Here is a 14358-nt window from a genome sequence, read left to right as displayed (position 1 = left end):
GATCCCAGCCCCTCTCAAAAATTTAGATTGCTGAAAATATACTAACACGTGGGGAGTGTGTAGAGGATGGTGCAGGGGTGTGTTTTATGGCTAGAGGTGACTGGCAGGAGGGACAAGTATTGTAGAGGTATATATATATATATATATATATATATATATATATATATATATATATATATATATATATATATATTCAGTAAAAAAAATGTGTTAAAGGGACGTTATGGTTCCAAGAAAAACAGAAAAACCCTTGAAATTTGCCAGTTATGTTAAGCTAAGCAACCATAACTCACTCCACCACCGTGTACTGCCAAGACTAACACCCAGGACATCAAAGATGACATCACAAATGTCATTGATGACATCACTGATGACATCACATGTGCATTTAGTTTTCATGCAGAGCGTCCACAAGGGATTGTCATTATAATATTGGCAGAAAAGTATCAGAGATCATTGAAGAACTATCAATTCCCAAATAGTTCATTAAGCAATGCATTGCTAAAAAATTCCATTGCATTACTGAGTTTTTTCAGTACATGAACAAACTCATGAAGAAATGTAGGTATTGTCTGCAGCATGCGCTATAGAGGTGCAATATTCAACATCTTCCCAAATTGGATACTAACTTGATAACTGCTTCCATTACAGAATTTTGCATACTGTGAAACTTAAGTATCTAAAAATGCTTCCCTTACTGCATAATTGTACTATTACACACAAAACATAAAGACACCACAATGCATACAAATAGAAGCATATACAGGGAACGTAAAGTAAGCAACAAAAACTGCAGTATTACCAGAAAGTGTTCATAACCGAACTAATTAACTTCATACACAGAAAAGATGCTTGTGTTTCAGGATTCTTTCTTCTCTTATGTATATGTATCATATGATGTAAGTGTACCCTAAGGAAAGTATTGTAAGAACATATGAGAAGGGTAAGGACTGCAAATATAGCACTTTTTACTTCTTTAATTTCTGACTGACAGTGAAGAAAGCCACCTGGCTTAGATATGGCAGTGAACACAAAAGGAGGGAGCTAGACATGTGATGTCATCAGTGATGTCATCAATGACATTTGTGATGTCATCTTTGATGTTCTGGGTGTTAGTCTTAGCAGTGCATGGTGGTGGCGCGAGTTTCCTGGGTTTTTACCAGTGTGTGCTATTTTCCTACAACTCTAATATACTTACCCAATATAACAATATGTGTGTCCAATTTACAAAGTGTCACCGTAAAACTCTGCCATTTGCCACCTTCTAGAATCATTCCTAAAACTTCTATACACTTTTTCCAACTATTTCAACTAGTTTTGCATCTGTGGACGTCTATGAACATTCATTGCAGACCTTCTGGACAGTGCCACATGACCATACGCTGGCGCATGGCATGATGACATGTCCGAGAACCTGTCTGCAGTTCAGGATAAGATCTGTGCTTCGTGGACAGTTCGGAACCGCATTGTCTACTGATCTAGTAACTTTCAACTTCAAAATGTCCCTTGCACAGCTCCAAAACCTATTCCTACTCATTATCCATTAACAATCTAGTACACAGTACATACTTTTAGCAAAACTGCTATTTATCTTAACATGGCATCAGCTAATGCAATCCCTCCTCCCCAAGAGCCACCGCCACTGCTGTAATCAAGCAACATGAGAAATACTGCCCCTACTTTAGAAATAACACACACACAACATTGTCCCCTGTCTACCTACCCCTCCATATTAGTGTTTGGTATCTCTTCCCTCATTTCCTCCCCACATTTCATTCTTAGCTCTCCTGCCAAAAGAAAATACATCCAGAAACAACAAAAGAAATGTTCCTTTAGGAACCACCTTTCACAGTTGAAAAATAGAACTAACAAAAAACATATAGACTCCATCTACTTTATATTGCTCAGTAAAGTACATAGACTCAATAAGATTTTCCAACATTTCCATTTGCATTTTGTGTTATGCTAATGGGAATATTGTGGCATTCATGCTCCGTTCCAGGGACGGCCCCGAAGCCCAAGTTATCAGCCCAAGCGAAGTAAGGGTGGATAACGAGGTCTCTGGACCAATATCCCCCCATTCCAGCCAGATGGCCACCATGAAAAGGGAAGGCAGGGTTCCATACAGGACCCCTCCCCTCTTTACATGGAAGCCTGTTTCCAAGATGGCCAGCATGGAAAGGGAAAGAGGGGTTTCGTACAGGGCCCCTCTTTGCTTTCCATGGAAGCCTGTAGAAGGCAAAAAGAGAACCCTATGACCTTATTACCACAAGCACATTTTTCTTTCCTTTCAAATCTATCCCAATTTTGAATAACTTTATCACAAAGCCAGTCCCAGGTGGACATGGCCACTTTAACCTTAGTGTTGTCCTCCATGGTGATGGCCAGTAGCCAAATTGTCTGGATCATGAACTTATTCCATGACCAGGACAATCTGGCCACTGCCCATTACCACAGGCTACACCTCAGTCACCAAAGTATATCACTATTTTGTATACCTACATTATGACACTTGTCACAAAATAAAACACAGGCACGTTTGCAAAACCATGCTTTCAGGTCCTTGCCAATGCTCCTTATACAAGTTTGCAGGAAATCCACCCATGTTTTATTTTTTCAAAAGTGTCAAATGTATGCACATATAATCGTCATATAACATAGCCCCCACTTGACACAATACATTCAGACTTTACGAAAACATGTATATCTAGATCTATAATCTTTTTGCAAACCTTTGTGTAGATTTGTCAAATGACACCACATTTATAAGCTTTTACAATATTTTGGGACCAGCCCCCCTCTAATTCTGCTCCCTCTTGACAAAATCCTACCAAACTTTGCAAAAACATGTATATCTAGATCTATTATCAGTTTGCCAAATTAAGTGTAAATTTGACAAATGGCACCTCATTTATACGCCTTTACATTATTTTGGGACTGATGGGTGGAAGGTTTCGAATTAATCTAAACCACTGGCAATTGCTCTGGGCCAACCTTCCACACCACCGTTTTTTAGCCCGTCTGCGCCATTGCAAAAGGGGACCAGCCATGTGCAAATCAGTCAGCAGCTGCCGCCACCGAAGGTAGCAGCCCAGCCCGAACTGCTAGGCCAGGTCCCCTCTGCACAGAAAACCAAGCAACCCCAGACATGTTTCTGCCTTGTTGGACCTCCTCAGTGAGGTGCAGCCTGGTTCCCTGTGGCGCAGCGAGCAAGGGACCCACGTCTGGGCATACCCTCTCTCACAAGGAGAAACAAACTGACCACAAAAGTGATGGGTGGAAGGTTTCGAATTAATCTAAACCACTGGCAATTGCTCTGGGCCAACCTTCCACACCACCATTTTTTAGCCCGTCTGCGCCATTGCAAAAGGGGACCAGCCATGTGCAAATCAGTCAGCAGCTGCCGCCACCGAAGGTAGCAGCCCAGCCCGAACGGCTAGGCCAGGTCCCCTCTGCACAGAAAACCAAGCAACCCCAGACATGTTTCGGCCTTGTTGGACCTCCTCAGTGAGGTGCAGCCTGGTTCCCTGTGGCGCAGCGAGCAATGGACCCACGTCTGGGCATACCCTCTCTCACAAGGAGAAACAAACTGACCACAAAAGTGATGGGTGGAAGGTTTCGAATTGTCTGGATCATGAACTTATTCCATGACCAGGACAATCTGGCCACTGCACATTACCACAGGCTACACCTCAGTCACCAAAGATATATCACTATTTTGTATACCTACATTATGACACTTGTCAAAAAATAAAACACAGGCACGTTTGCAAAACCATGCTTTCAGGTCCTTGCCAATGCTCTTTACACAAGTTTGCAGGAAATCCACCCATGTTTTATTTTTTCAAAAGTGTCAAATGTATGCACATATAATCGTCATATAACATAGCCCCCACTTGACACAAACCATTCAGACTTTACGAAAACATGTATATCTAGATCTATAATCTATTTGCAAACCGTTGTGTAGATTTGTCAAATGACACCACATTTATAAGCTTTTACAATATTTTGGGACCAGCCCCCCTCTAATTCTGCTCCCTCTTGACAAAATCCTACCAAACTTCGCAAAAACATTTATATCTAGATCTATTATCAGTTTGCCAAATTAAGTGTAAATTTGACAAATGGCACCTCATTTATAGGCCTTTACATTATTTTGGGACTGCCCTCTAATTTTGCCTCCTCTTGACAAAATCCCACCAAACTTCAGAAAAACATGTTTATCTATATGCATTATCAGTTTGCCAAATGAAGTGTAGATTCGTCAAATGGCACCTCATTTATAAGCCTTTACATAATTTTGGGACCCCCCTCAAGTTTTGCCCCCTCTCGACAGATTCTCCACCAAACTTAACAATCTCATTCGGGATCAGGTCAGGAATGTATTTTCATAATTCCATGCATTTCCATTAAGAAGCACCAAAGTTATAAGGCATAAAAAAACTGCCCCCAAACATCTGAAGCTTCCCGTTACTTCACAGGACTGTTCGCGAACATCCAAACTGTTATGGATACATGTTATAGTGCATTTATCACTGCACTATTCTTAAGATGAGTTTTGAGTTCTATAGGAAACCCAAACAATTAATTGCTAACAACTTTTAACTTGTATGGTGGATTTGGCAAAAATTGTGCAAACCGAATTATACTCACGCCCCAAACATAAAATGTTTGGAAAGATCTGTTAAAAAAAAGAAAGTTATTAAAAATGAAAAAAGTGCTGTTTCAGCCTAATCCCCATTCATTTTCACATAGAGAAAAAGTCAAATTTAGGCTTAAGCGCACAGCCAATACTCCGGACAGAATTGGCCCAAACACCAAAAGATTCGGCATGAAGCATTTACTCAATTTCCAAGAGGAGTCTGAGGTTCAGCCCATTCATTTTCCCATAGAGAAAAAGTGAAGTTTTTGAACAGCCATAGCCCAAAAACTGCATAGCAGATCTGGCTCAAATAATAAACAACTTGGGCACTGGTTTGGGGTAGATCCATCAAGTAATTTTTTAAATATTTGATAGAGAAGGTGGGACCCCCGGCTCCTTTAAATCTTTATGTCAACCGTTGTGCTTTTTACTGCAGAGAGGCTGACTTGCTGGATGGATTTGGATCACATTTTCCAAACAAACAGTTGATCAAGAGGCCAACTAAACTCGTTAGAACATGAACAAGTTCATAATAAAACATTTGTGTATAGGAGCATTATAAAACCCCCAAAAATAAAATAAATACATTAAAACATATAAATGCTGTTTTGTGCCTACTTGCATTGCATTTCTCAAAGATAAAAAGTGCAGTTTTTGACCAGCTATTGTGTGACAAATAATTGGCAGATTTAGACCACATTAGAAACAGTTGGGCAAAAAGCAAAAAACTTTTACTTAATTTCCTTCCCTGATTTTGGGTAAAACCATCCAGTAGTTTGAAAATATTTGACAGAGACTTGGGGATGCTCCAGGTTCCCTAAAAACTAAAAAATCACAGATGACAACACTGATGACATCATAAAATACATCAAACATGACATCACTGAAGCATCACTAATGACATCATTCATGACATCAATGATTACATCATATATGTTATTATTGATTATATAAGTTAGAATATCTGTGTTCACATCTTCTGTAACATATGTTGTTCCATTACACTTAACAATAATAGAAACATGTCATCGATCAATACACTTGTACATAAGTATTTTATGATTAGGTGTAGAGCATTGATTTGTAGTACTTATCAACTTATAACATCTAAAATAAAAATCTGCAACGTTATACAAATGGTTTGAATTAAATGTATTAGTAAGCAAATATTCAGTGAAAAATGTTTAGTAGACATTAAATTAAAGTGCTGCTTCAATGCCACAAAACCCCTGACATTCAGCAGGTGCTGGAAGCTCCACCACCTTAACTATGAGTCCCCTATGTGTAGCCCCAAAGCACGCTGATGGCATCACAAATTATATCACATATGCCATAGCTTATGGCATCATGAGTGACATTGCTGATACAGCAGATGATGCGTGCACGAAAGATGCAACATTTAAATAGGGTGTTTCTGCATTTAAGTGTGGATTCGGGTGCAAATCGTGGTTAGAGTTTGCTTTTAAAAACACAGGCCATTTACAACCATGGTATTCTTACATATCAGAGTTACTGTGTCGATTGATCATTGGCTATGATGAGATACTCTAGCCTCTTTATCACTCTGTTCTAAAAACAGTTCCAATGCAAAGAAGACAATTTAGTCCTCCATTTAGGACTTTTCACCTTTTCCCTAAAGAATAAATCATACCTAATAAGGGGCAGTCACAGGCCACACAGTTTAAACACTATATTTTGCACCTATATTTTGTCACTCTTCAAAATAGAAAACACTGGACAGATGAACATTAAATGAGCAAAAGGATGCTTTTGGGACCTGGCTAAAGATCCTCACGCAAGTCTGGTGCAAATCCATCCTGCAGATCTGGCTGTAGCCGCAAGCAAAATGTTATCCCTATTTAGGTCTATCGAGATTTCAAACATTTTTGGAACATCTGACTTCCATCACCCTTACCCACATGGATAAAAGGATAAGCACCAAAGCACACTCTGAGGGAGGGAAATCACATCAGGATGCAGCAGTGGCAAGATGGCAGTTTAATACAAGGAGAAAGATGGCAAGGTCAGAGAGGGTTACAGGGAGGGAAGTGCCCTTGAACTTTTCAGGAAAAGACCCTTACTTTCAAGAGCTTTGTGAATAAGAAGCATAAGACCTGGAATCAAAGCTGAACAGACCTGCATTGTGTGTGAGGCTCTCCCGCATTGATAGCCAAGATGGTGAGAATCATTTGTCACTGTGGTACTGTTTTTGGCTCCTACACCAAAGCAGCACCAGTAAAGCCAGCACAGATGGTTAGTCGGGGACACTGATACCAGAACAGACTGTGTTAGTGCCAAGGTTGCAAGGGGCAACATTGTATAGAGAGATCTGAAGAAGAACAGTGTGTAAAATGTATGTGACGAACAACGTGAACAATCAAACAGCAGATGAGTGACTGAACACTTGAAGCCAAGACAGATACTGTAAACAGAGTGGTCCGGCACCACGTGGGTGCTCATTTTAAAGTCTATGTTAGGTATCCATCTGAAAGATGTTGTTGTAAAAAGGAATTGTGGAATCAAAGTCGTCCTGTAATAGGTCAAGCTAAACCCTGTGCACATTCGAAAGTCTTTGATGGTTAATACTCACGGAAATTGGTCCGAGCCCGGCTGAGGAAGACTCATTGTATAAAAGGTGATCTGAACCCGGGAGAGGGGATCCAAAGTATTGAACGTTGTATTGAAGGATCAGAGACCAACTGAGGGGCATCTGGGGTGAACTGTGAGTCACCCGAGCAAGAGTATTCAATAGAAATTGTATAAAGAGATGTAAGCCCTGCAGAGGTGGATCCGGGGTGTAGAGTGAATCACCTGAATGTAAGTGTGTCTAAGAAGTGAAACACCTTTAATTTGTTTTAGTACATCAGGCCCTCTGAATCAAGAGATTTGATAAGTTAAGAGACTTGGGCACCTAAGGCCCCTAAGATAGTGATTGAACTGTATCCTTGTGCGGAAGAAGCCAGATATTGTGCTATGCTTGAGTGAATCTCCTTGTCCCATGCTGAAAATGTGGGAAGGGAGGTCAATGTCCTGAGCATCCTGACATATTTTTGTGAACACTTCATTCTTTTTCATAAACACTACTCCCACACTATTTGTATTTAGAGGTAAGGATTGTCAATAGTTGGTTTTTAGTATATGCCCTTTTTATTTCACAAAGACACCACTAGGACTCCAGTATTATTATTTGAAGGTCATTGCTTGCTCCCATCTGTAGATTTAGGATTAGATTGACGTTTATCATAACCATGTCGAAGTTCAATAAACACCCTTGAACTGCGGTAATTGTGTCTTACTGTTGATGCCATGTAAGGTTTCTTACAGACCCCTCTACAATGTTTTCCAAACCTTGAAGTAATTGCACCAAATTTTACAAGAATATTCAAAGTCATGTCTATACTGTTCTTGGGAAGATTTCTGCGGATTTGTTTAACATTGCCAAAAAGATAAGCTGCCACAAACTGTTCTTCACTGACGCTGACCCCCCTGCAACTTTGCCAACCCCTTAACAAAAACACACCATAAACAGCATAACAATTAAAAGTCACATTTATAGTGTAGTCACAAAGTGTTGTGTGGATGTGATGACTGACTCCAAAATTATAATCATAGTATTATAGTGCAGCGGTATACTTAATATAGTTAAGGTGAGTATCAAGTTGTTAAAATAACATTTGACTCCCATGATGGCTTTGGCTAATATTTTTCACACAAAATGTTTATCAAAGACCCCCTCTCAATTAGAAAGGTTTAAAAGATTTGTTAAAAAACGAAAAAAAAGTAATTAATAAGGCAAAAACACTGTTTTCAGGCTGCTCCCATTCATGTTTACATAGAGAAAGGGTCAAAATGTCTGCACACAGCAGGGCAAAAACCGCTGGATAGACTTTGACCAAATAAGAAATAACTTGGGCACAAAGCATTCATTCGATTTCTGGGCGGGGTCTGGGGTTATTCCATCCAGTAGATTTTAAAATATTTGATGGGGTTCGGGGTGCCTCCTTCTCCAAAAATGAGATCAAATCTTCCATGGTGCATTGCAGCAGAGAGGCTGCTGGCTTTGCAGAGATGGCAAATCAGTAATTGTTTCCTAAAATTCTATTCTTAACTACTTTTTACTTGATGGATGCATTTGGATGACATTTTTCAAATGGAAAGTTTGCAATACCCCTTCCCCACAACTGCAAAAATGGGTAACAATACATTTCAAAATGAAAGTTATTAAGACAACAAAAACACCAGTGTTCCTTTGCCCTTAGGGAAAAGGTGATATTTTTTTAACAGCCATAGAGACATAACTGCTGGGCATATTTGGACCAAATAAGAAACAACTTGGGCACAAAGCATTGACTTTATTTTCATGACTGGCATTTAGAAAATCCATTAAGCTTGTAAGCTATTCAACAGAGAAGGGGGTGCTGCTTGCTCCTTAAAACCTTTATGTCAGCTTTTATATCAGCCTGGGTGCTTTGCAGCATTGAGGCTGAGGGAGACTAATAACTTTGGAATGCTGGAAGGATTTGGATGACTTTTTCCAAACAAAAAGGATGTCAAGGGACCCACAAACTGGTCATTCGAGAAACAATTCATCAACTAATGTAAACAATTTTAAGAAAATATAAAAACAGAATTTTAAGACTGCTCTCATTCAATGTGCTAAAGTAGTGTGACAATCAGTTAGCAGATTTGCATAAAAAAAGAGCACTTTGGACAGAAAGGATTGACTGGTTTGGGGTAAATCCATCCAAAATGTTCCCCCTGTTCCGTAAAACCTTTGTGTATATATATTACATGGCCACAGTGGTGGCCATGTAGTTATGGTTAAGTTGGGGTTTCCATAGGAAGAGCACTTTTTGGGCGGCTTATAACTTTGCTCTCCCTGGACGGATCCTCACCAAACTTTGCAAAAAAAGTATTCGGGTCACTCTGAATTTTGGTGAGGATTCACCCAGGGTGGGCAAAGTTTTAGGGGGGGTCCCAAAACTTTTTTTTTCCCATAGACTGAATGGGAAAAATATTTTGCTTGCGTCTACAGCCCAAACCGCTGGATGGATTTTCACCAAATTTGGACCAGGAGCAGCGGCTTGGTCCCGAAAGCGTGCTTTTGCAAATTTGGTGAAAATCCGTCCAGTAGTTTTTTTAAAAATGACCAAAAAGTAGGTAAAAAAAAATTAGTGATATCTGTGTTCGGTCCGCGGACGGACTTCCCTGTTCGCCCGCGGACAGTGTCCTGATTGGCTAATCGGCTTGCGTGATGTTCGCGGACATGCAACGTGTTCGCTGATTGGACGGCGTGGAGCGTGAAGCGTCAGATTTTCGGTAGCGCCCGCCATCTTGGATTCGCGGACAGCGCGGTGAAACTTTGTTCAAAATTTGTATTTAGTAGAGTGTGTTGGTTTGTGTCGGAGTGTTTGGGGAGGGTGGGAGTGTATGAGATAGGATGAAAGTTGTGTTTTTTATGTGTTAGACGTTCTTTTTGTGTTCGATTTGTCTGCGGACATCACAGGTGTTCTGGAATGTTCTAAATAAACTGAATGGGGGGTGTTCTGAGGACTCAATATGTGTCCGTTTTGTTCGCAAGCAAACTGAAACTGTTCTAAGAACACTCGCAGTGTCCTGATATGTTCGCAAATAAACAAAATGGGGGTGTCCTGAGGATGCTGTCCGTATTGTTCTCTGTCAAGTTGAATGTGTTCTTAGAACACTCATGGTGTCCGGAAATGTTTGCAAATAAACGAAATGGGGGTGTTCTGAGGACACTGTCCTATTGTTGGTTGTCAAGTTGAATGTGTTCTAAGAACACTCGCGGTGTCCTGAAATGTTCGCAAATAAACAAGATGGTGGTGTTCTGAAGACGCTTCTAAGAACACTTGCGGTGTCCGGGGAATGTTCGTAGGGGGTGTCCTGAGGACCCTGTCCGTATTGTTCTCTGTCAAGTTGAATGTGTTCTAAGAACACTCGCGGTGTCCTGAAATGTTCGCAAATAAACAAAATGGGGGTGTTCTGAAGACGTTTCTAAGAACACTCCCGGTGTCCTGGAATGTTCGTAGAGGGTGTCCTGAAGGCGTAGTCTGTATTGTTCGCTGGCAAGTTGAATGTGTTCTAAGAACACTCGCAGTGTCCTGAAATGTTCGCAAATAAACAAAATGGGGGTGTCCTGAGGACGCTGTCCGTATTGTTCTCTGTCAAGTTTAATGTGTTCTAAGAACACTCATGGTGTCCTGAAATGTTCGCAAATAAACGAAATGGGGGTGTTCTGAGGACACTGTCCGTATTGTTCGTTGTCAAGTTGAATGTGTTCTAAGAACACTCGCGGTGTCCTGAAATGTTCGTAAATAAACAAAATGGGGGTTTTCTGAAGACTTTTCTAAGAACACTCGCGGTGTCCTGGAATGTTCGTAGGGGGTGACCTGAAGGCGTAGTCCGTATTGTTCGCTGGCAAGTTGAATGTGTTCTAAGAACACTCGCAGTGTCCTGAAATGTTCGCAAATAAACAAAATGAGGGTGTCCTGAGGACACTGTCCGTATTGTTCGTTGTCAAGTTGAAAGTGTTCTAAGAACTATTGCGTTGTTCTGAAATGTTCGTAGGGGGTGTCCTGAAAACGCTGTCCGTATTGTTCACTGGCAAGTTGAAAGTGTTCTAAGAACACTCATAATGTCCGCGGACATTAAAAGTTTCCATAGACCATAGTTGAAATGTTTGACTCTATGGATCGCAAATAAACAAAATGGGGGTGTTCTGAAGACGTTTCTAAGAACACTCGCGGTGTCCTGGAATGTTCGTAGGGGGTGTCCTGAAGGCGTAGTCCGTATTGTTCGCTGGCAAGTTGAATGCGCTCTAAGAACACTCGCAGTGTCCTGAAATGTTCGCAAATAAACAAAATGGGGGTGTCCTGAGGACGCTGTCCGTATTGTTCACTGTCAATTGGAATGTGTTCTTAGAACACTCATGGTGTCCTGAAATGTTCGCAAATAAACAAAATGAGGGTGTTCTGAGGACACTGTCCGTATTGTTCGTTGTCAAGTTGAATGTGTTCTAAGAACGCTTGCAGTGTCCTGAAATGTTCGTAAATAAACAAAATGGGGGTGTTCTGAAGACGTTTCTAAGAACACTTGCGGTGTCCTGGAATGTTCGTAGGGGGTGTCCTGAAGGCGTAGTCCGTATTGTTCGCTGGCAAGTTGAATGTGTTCTAAGAACACTCGCAGTGTCCTGAAATGTTCGCAAATAAACAAAATGGGGGTGTCCTGAGGACACTGTCCGTATTGTTCGTTGTCAAGTTGAAAGTGTTCTAAGAACTATCGCGTTGTTCTGAAATGTTCGTAGGGGGTGTCCTGAAAATGCTGTCCGTATTGTTCACTGGCAAGTTGAAAGTGTTCTAAGAACACTCATAATGTCCGCGGACATTAAGAGGCCGATTCATGGAATAATTAGCGCGGCGCAAGTGGGCAAAAACGTGCGAATCGCAATGGAGTAGCGAAAATCGCAGTGCAAGTGCGAAAATCGCACGAAAAGCAGCGCACATCGATTCATGGAAGTCCGTGTGCGAGAAAACCAGCGGATGTGCGATAAAAAAAAGCGCGGCACACGTAGCCCACAGGCCATCTAACAGCGTGCGCCAGGTCACAGCGAAAATCGCACAGGCCACAGCGAAATTCGCACATAGCGCAGCGCACGCAACAAAAGTAGGCGGAACACGGGCGTAACACTCGGAATGGGGAACAACTTGCCAAAACGTGGGCGTCACGGGGGAAGTACAGGGCACAAGTGCGCGGAACGCCCACACGCTCGCCTACAACACGTATTCATGGAATAGAATAGGGCAAAAAAGCGCACGCTCAAACCAGCGCACAGGTACAAACACGACCGCCACAAGAAAGCAGGCGGTAGCGTCTCTGCGGCTGTAAGAAATGTGCGCCAAAAGGTGCGCCAACAAATAGCACCTATATACTGCCTTGATGAATGTCCTATACTGTGGCCCTCCAGGACAAATGACGTGCAAAGTGGTACCCACAAACACGGATACCCGCTGACAAAGAATACGTGTATACCGGGGTGCGCGGGAATTTCCACACGCGATTTCAGCATGGTACGTGTATTTCAGGGGTGCGCGGGAAGTTCCACACGCGATTTCAGCAGGGTACGTGTATTTCAGGGGTGCGTGGGAATTTCCACACGCGATTTCAGCAGGGTACGTGTATTTCAGGGGTGCGCGGGAAGTTCCACACGTGATTGGCCCAGTGCGAGCATGGTACGTGTATTTCAGAGGTGCGCGGGAAGTTCCACACGCGATTTCAGCAGGTTACGTGTATTTCAGGGGTGCGCGGGAAGTTCCACACGCGATTTCAGCAGGGTACGTGTATTTCAGGGGTGCGCAGGAATTTCCACACGCGATTTCAGCAGGGTACGTGTATTTCAGGGGTGCGCGGGAAGTTCCACACGCGATTGGCCCAGTGCGAGCAGGGTACGTGTATTTCAGGGGTGCGCGGGAAGTTCCACACGCGTTTGGCCCAGTGCGAGCAGGGTACGTGTATTTCAGGGGTGCGCGGGAAGTTCCACACGCGATTTCAGCAGGGTACGTGTATTTCAGGGGTGCGCGGGAAGTTCCACACGCGATTGGCCCAGTGCGAGCAGGGTATGTGTATTTCAGGGGTGCGCGGGAAGTTCCACACGCGATTGGCCCAGTGCGAGCAGGGTACGTGTATTTCAGGGGTGCGCGGGAAGTTCCACACGCGATTTCAGCAGGTTACATGTATTTCAGGGGTGCGCGGGAAGTTCCACACACGATTTCAGCAGGGTACGTGTTTTTCAGGGGTGCGTGGGAAGTTCCACACGCGATTGGCCCAGTGCAAGCAGGGTACGTGTATTTCAGGGGTGCGCGGGAAGTTCCACACGCGATTTCAGCAGGTTACGTGTATTTCAGGGGTGCGCGGGAAGTTCCACACGCGATTTCAGCAGGGTACATGTTTTTCAGGGGTGCGCGGGAAGTTCCACACGCGATTGGCCCAGTGCGAGCAGGGTACGTGTATTTCAGGGGTGCACGGGAAGTTCCACACGCGATTGGACCAGTGCGAGCAGGGTACGTGTATTTCAGGGGTGCGCAGGAATTTCCACACGCGATTTCAGAAGGTTACGTGTATTTCAGGGGTGCGTGGGAAGTTCCACACGCGATTTCAGCAGGGTACGTGTATTTCAGGGGTGCGCGGGAATTTCCACACGCGATTTCAGCAAGGTACGTGTATTTCAGGGGTGCGCAGGAAGTTCCACACGCGATTTCAGCAGGGTACGTGTATTTCAGGGGTGCGCGGGAAGTTCCACACGCGATTGGCCCAGTGCGAGCAGGGTACGTGTATTTCAGGGGTGCGCGGGAAGTTCCACACGCGATTGGCCCAGTGCGAGCAGGGTACGTGTATTTCAGGGGTGCGCGGGAAGTTCCACACGCGATTTCAGCAGGTTACGTGTATTTCAGGGGTGCGCGGGAAGTTCCACACGCGATTTCAGCAGGGTACGTGTTTTTCAGGGGTGCGCAGGAAGTTCCACACGCGATTGGCCCAGTGCGAGCAGGGTACGTGTATTTCAGGGGTGCGCGGGAAGTTCCACACGCGATTGGCCCAGTGCGAGCAGGGTACGTGTATTTCAGGGGTGCGCAGGAATTTCCACACGCGATTTCAGCAGGTTACGTGTATTTCAGGGGTGCGCGGGAAGTTCCACACGC

Source organism: Ambystoma mexicanum, chromosome 5p (genome assembly GCF_040938575.1).
Source record: "Ambystoma mexicanum isolate Mex_15411 chromosome 5p, UKY_AmexF1_1, whole genome shotgun sequence".
Taxonomy (NCBI): domain Eukaryota; kingdom Metazoa; phylum Chordata; class Amphibia; order Caudata; family Ambystomatidae; genus Ambystoma; species Ambystoma mexicanum.
This window is presented reverse-complemented; position numbering follows the sequence as displayed.